The sequence below is a fragment of the Theropithecus gelada genome, chromosome 4, assembly GCF_003255815.1.
Source record: "Theropithecus gelada isolate Dixy chromosome 4, Tgel_1.0, whole genome shotgun sequence".
NCBI classification, from domain to species: domain Eukaryota; kingdom Metazoa; phylum Chordata; class Mammalia; order Primates; family Cercopithecidae; genus Theropithecus; species Theropithecus gelada.
The window spans coordinates 38,853,885-38,859,884 of record NC_037671.1 but is presented as its reverse complement, the minus strand read 5'-3'; the positions used below and the strand labels follow the sequence as shown (position 1 = coordinate 38,859,884).

Here is a 6,000-nt window from a genome sequence, read left to right as displayed (position 1 = left end):
CCAGGTAAGGTCCTTACTTTGAGGAAGAGGAGGGGGGCCAAAGGCTCCAGCAGACCTGCTCTACACGGGGTAGGGGAGTAGGTGGCAACTATACAGGTGATAACATTTCATATAACTACACACACATACACACGCACATGACTGCATGCCAAACAGGTTAAATCCGAGTATGGTCTGTAATGAAGTTAATTGTATTGGTTTAGTTAACTGTATTGTGACAATGTCAATTTCCTGGCTTTGAGAATGTTGTATCTTATGAAAAATGTTGAGGTAAGCTGAGTGGGTGACGGTATACGGAACCTGTATATATTAATTTTGCAACTTCTTGTGAGTCCATAATTATTTCGAAGTAAAAAGTAAAATAAAAGAAAACAAGGGAACTTCCCCCTCAGCCCAGCCTACTTCGCGACCGCCCCACACTCACACATCTGGCCTCACCCAGGTCCCGCCAGCTCCAGGCAGGGGGTGAAGGGAGGGGCAAGGCGGGGCCACGCACGCGCAGTCCCTCAATCTCGGCCGCACCGGGAAGTCGCGCATGCGTAGTCTCGGCCCCGGGTTGCCGCTCCAGCCCGTCTCCGCGGCGGGGGACCGGGCTGCCTTGGCCCCTTAGCGCTCCCGTCTTTTCCGGCAGTTGGAACGCTTCCTGTTGTCCTCACCCGCAACCGCCGGTCGCCCCCTGTCTCAGAGACCCTCACGCGTCCCCTCCCGTCTTTGGCTTGTTGGCTGCCGCCGCCGGGGCTTCCCCAGCCTTCACGTCGAGACTACTGGCAGAAGGGGCGTCTGCGGTTCTCCGCCGCCCCCAGCCCTGCCTCTCCCGGGGCTCTGGTGAGTTGCTTGCTACCGACGTCTTCACTCCATCCCAGGGTTCTTCCTTTATCTCCTCCTTCCCCAACCGCCGACTCCTCGGGCTTTCTCCTTCTCGCCGACGCCCTCTTTCAAGCCCTAACCTCTCAGCCTCTCGTCCCCTCTCCTCCCCTGTCCTCAGCCCTCTTCTTCCCCCGTCTCCAGATGCCCCTTGTTGGCCCTCCACATTTTCCCAGTCCCAGCCTCTCCACCCCGTCCTTTCTCTTTCTCCTTCTGCAGTTGGAGCGGGAGCCAGGCTCTCCTTTCCATGTTGCCACCTTTGTCTGCTCCCTGCCACCAGTCAGTCCCTCAGGGATCTCGGTCATCACCAGTTTTCATCTCCTTTTCCTTCTGGGGTCTGTGAACTGTAGTCTGAGGCAGAGATGTCGAAAGCCCCCTTGGGGTGTGGTATCTTTGAGTCGGCTCCTTTCTCCGTTAGTCTTAAGATACTGGGCTTCAGATAAGCTTAAAATCACAGAAAAGGCAGGGAAGTTTCTTAAGAAGAGAGTGGAAAAGCAACAGCCAGAGGAAAGGAAAAAGTCGATAAGGGCTGAGAGGAAAGTCTGTGTCAGAAAGCGGGCAGCACGGCCGGCAGAGAGACCAGATCTCTCAGTTCACTCTGAAACGACTAAAAGACACGGAGAGAAACTTGTTCTTTTTGAAATGCACCGAGGAGGGTTGGAGTGAAGTAGACCCTGAGTGTCTCCACCCTTTCAACTCACCCTGCCTCTGAATTAGCCAGGCAGTATATTTGGTTTCCCTAAACATAAAACAACCACCACTACGATAACAGACTCTCCTCCCCACCCTAAACGTTAGATACCAGCTTCCTCGTAAGAGGAGAGAACGCTATAGCAAACCATTTCATGTCCCAGCCCTATCCCCCATCACACATAAACATCACACATAAACACCTCACGCTCGGAATGGCCATCAAAAATGGGTATTTTTCCTAGTTAATCTTTCTTAAGGTGCTAAGTGCATAGCACTGTGCATGAAATGGGGGATGAACATTAAAACAAGTATAAGACGTGGTGCTTGCTTTCTAGTGTAGGTAGGGATTACTGTTCAGTAGGATTTACAGTTCAGTGGGAGAAATTAGACATGCGGCTTAAGCAGTAATCTTAGCTTCAATGTTGAATCGTCCAAATGAAAGATAATGGGTTGTCAGCCGCAAAGAAATAAAGTCCAGATTGTTGCGAGAGGGTTATTTATAGTGATCATAGAGTACCATTGTAAAGTCAATCAGTTAGCCAGGCATAACCATATAGATTGAATCGCATAATGTTTTTCATTTGACTTCCTTTTGAGTTTGCAGGCCTTAGCCTGACTTTTATGAGGATCAATTCCTTTTGTTAATTTTTAAAACTTTGAAGAATTTCTCAGCCACCTGTTATTTCCTAATTCTACAGAGCTGAAGAATGAAACAAACAGGGCAAAGGCCTCCAATGGCTTCTAGGTCAGGGCAGGAAGGCTTGAATTATGGAAAGCCTGAGGGATAGTCCTGTCTTAAGAAAAGTTGGCCGACCCGTAAACCTATGAATTGCTATAGGGCAATATTAATTACATCTTTTGATTAAAGGATATTAGAATTAGGCTAAATTTTTAATATTACAATAGAGGAAGTGGAGGAGGGTTTAAAAGGTCAAAGGGAAGGAGAGTGCAATCTTTATCATTTTATTAGAAACTCTAAAAGTTGAAAAACACTCTGCTTAAGAATTTGTTGGTCTAATATTTGAGCATCTTTGAGTTCATTTATTGTCCTTTTGATCTTTTAAAAAGTTTAGGTAGTAATGCCAGCTACTTAAATTAGTCAAAACATTTTTGATATACCCATCAGTGTAAATGTAGTCTTTATTCTTTTTTTTTTGAAAAGGATTCTCACTCTGCCACCCAGACTAGAGTGCAGTGGTGTGATCTTGGCTCACTGCAACCTCTGCCTCCAGGGTTCAAGCGATTCTTCTGTGTCAGCCTCCTAAGTAGCTGGGATTACAGGTGCCCGCCACCATGCCCGGCTTTTTTTTTTTTTTTGTATCGTTAGTAGAGACGGGCTTTCACCATGTTGACCAAGCTGGTCTCCAACTTCTGACTTCAGGTGATCCACCTGCCTTGGCCTCCCAAAGTGCTGGGATTACAAGCATGAGCCACTGTGTCCAGCCATCTTTATTCTTTAGCTTTGTTGACAACTAAAAATCATTAACTTGTTCAACTTACATTTATTAACTGCCTGTTATATGGATGGCACTGTGTGCCTTAGGGTTAAATATTAGCAGATTGTTGTGTTTTGTTTGTTGTTGTTGTTGTTGCTGTTTTTAAGACAGGTTCTTGCTCTGTCCCAGGCTGGAGTGCAGTGGCACAAGCCGAACTCACTGAAACCTCTGCCTCTCCAGCTCAAGCAATCCTCCCACCTCAGCCTCCTGAGTAGCTGGGACTACAGGTGTGCGCTACCACACCTGGCCAATTTTTTGTATTTTTTTTGTAGAGACGGGTTTTGCCATGTTGCACAGACTGGTTTCAAGCAGTCTCCTACATCTCCCTCCCAAAGTGCTGGGATTACAGGCATGCACCAGTGCCCTGGCAAATTGTTACGTTTTTATGTTGAAGTAATTTCAGTTGTTAAAATGTAACTACATATATGTAATTTCTTCAGGAATTTTCAGACAAGGAAATACAAAACTCTCACTTGCTTTTGACATGTTTTTAGATCTGGTTTTTAAATTTCTTCACCAAACACACTTAGAGTGCATGTGGTTTTCATTGTGGGTGGAGGGGGTACAGGCTGACAAATAAGGAACCACACCCAAGCTTCACAAACCAAACAGAGGTTTTTTTTTTTTTTTTTTTTTAATCCTTTAGTGATACTGTAAAACATTTGAGTTTGCTTTGGTATTAGTTGAAACTTCCCCATAGAAAATAATGTGATATTTTACAGTAAGGTAGCTCTGAATACAGTGTCTTAAATTTGTTTTTACTGATCTTTTTGGCACATGATGAATCAAAATGTTTGACTCTCAAGTAGAGCCTTGGTTTTGAATCTCTGCTCTGAAGGGATTATTTATGTGATTTTTGTCTGAGTATCTTTTTAAATAATTGCTTTTTAAATAATTTTAAAGCTTTTTTGAACAAGTGTTTTATAAGCCTTAGTTTAATCCACAAAACAATTTAAAAAGCTACTAAGTATTAAGGGGAAAACCTTAAAGCTTTTCTTAAAATGCACTATCTTTGAAAATGGTCCTTGGCTGGGTGCGGTGGCTCATGCCCGTAATCTCAGCACTTTGGGAGGCCCAGGCAGGCGGATCATCTGAGGTCAGGAGTTCAAGACCAGCCTGGCCAACATATGGAAACCCCGTCTCTACTAAAAATTAGCTGGGGGTGATGGCATGTCCTAGTAGTCCCAGCTACTTGGGAGGCTGAGGCAGGAGAATCACTTGAACCCAGGAGGCGGAGGTTGCAGTGCACCGAGATTGTGTCACTGCATTCCAGCCTGGGCAACAGAGCGAGACTCCATCTCAAAAAAAAAAAAAGAAAGAAAAATGGTCCTTTGTCTCTCGTGATTCTTTTTTGCCACAGTTGTGGGGGGTGGTAGAGATAGGGTCTTGCTATGTTGCCCAGGCTGGTCTTGAACTCCTGGGCTCTTGAACTCCTGGACTCAAATGATCTCCCTACCTCACCATCCCAAAGTGATGGGATTACAGGCATGAACCACAGTGTTCAGCCTCTCCTAATTTTTACTCAGCTTTGTATTAGGATGAAGAGACAGAGAAGTAGATCATGTGGGAGGTAGGAGTGGTAAAAATAAAATATTGAGCACTATTGGCTGGGTGCAGTGGCTCATGCCTATAATCCCAGCACTTTGGGAGGCTGAGGTGGATCACAAGGTCAGGAGGTCAAGACCATCCTGGCTAACACAGTGAAACCCCGTCTTTACTGAAAAATAGAAAAAATTAGCTGGGCATGGTGGCGGGCGCCTGTAGTCCCAGCTAGTTGGGAGGCTGAGGCAGGAGAATGGTGTGAACCGGGGAGGCAGAGCTCACAGTGAGCTGAGATCGCGCCACTGCACTCCAGCCTGGGTGGCAGAGCGGGACTCTATCTCAAAAAAAAAAAAAAAAAAAATTGAGTGCTATTGCCAATGCTACAGTGAGTCAATGTTAGTGAACAGTTTGGCCAAGTGTGATAATACAGGTTAACTGAAATATCTGAAGGAAAATGAGATTTTATTTTATTTATTTATTTATTCTTTGAGACAGAGTCTCGCTCTGTCGCACAGGTGGAGAGCAGTGGCATGATCTCGGCTCACTGCTCTGCCTCGTGGGTTCAAGCAATTCTCCTGCCTCAGCCTCCCGAGTAGCTGGGATTACAGGCACCTGCCACGATGCCCGGCTAATTTTTGTATTTTTCATAGAGACAGTGTTTCACTGTGTTGGTCACGCTAGTCTCCAACTCCTGACCTCAGGTGATTCGCCTGCCTTGACCTCCCAAAGTGGTGGGATTACAGGCGTGAGCCACCGTGCTCAGCTGATTTTATCATTTATTTTTGAGACTGAGTTTCGCTGTGTAGCCCAGTCTGGAGGGCAGTGGCGTGATCTCGGCTCACTGCAACCTCTGCCTCCCAGTTCAAGCAATTCTGCCTTAGCCTCTGGAGTAGCTGGGACTACAGGCGTGCGCCACACAACTGGTTGAAAACGAGATTTTAAATTTAGGAAAAAAATATTCTATAACTTATCTAAACCCATTGGTGGTGTTTTTTTCTTGTGTAAAATGAGGAAGTTAAGATCTCTCGTTTTTAAGATATTGGCACTTCTACCACTAGAATTGTGATTCAGGTTTTTTTGGTCATATTGTTCCCTTTAAGACGTACATCTTTATTTTAACTTGTAAATTCAAATAAACGGCAAACATTTATCAAATAGCTTAAGGCTGTGTCAGAGCATGTATGTATCAGTAGATTACCATTTTAATAATATATTTTTCATTTAACTGTGGATAAAGAGTTATTGGTAACAGTATATGCTGATGGAAGAAAATACAGAAAAACATGGACTGGGTGCAGTGGTTCACCCCTGCAATCCCAGCACTTTGGGAGGCCAAGTTGGGCGGATCACTTGAGGTCAAGAGTTTGAGACCAGCCTGACCAGTGTGGTGAAACCCCGTCTCTAC

The 6,000-nt window shown here is 45.2% G+C and overlaps 1 protein-coding gene across 2 annotated transcripts in view; it reads left to right on the top strand.

The window, feature by feature from the left end:
* Nucleotides 1-504: 504 nt before the first annotated feature.
* The window catches only part of STK38 (serine/threonine kinase 38), a 55,832-nt gene continuing 50,336 nt past the window's right edge, over nt 505-6,000 (top strand). For both annotated transcript variants that reach the window (XM_025381519.1, XM_025381520.1), the window contains exon 1: nt 505-825. The gene's annotated coding sequence lies outside the window, so the exon portion shown is untranslated. The remainder of the gene's footprint in view (nt 826-6,000) is intronic.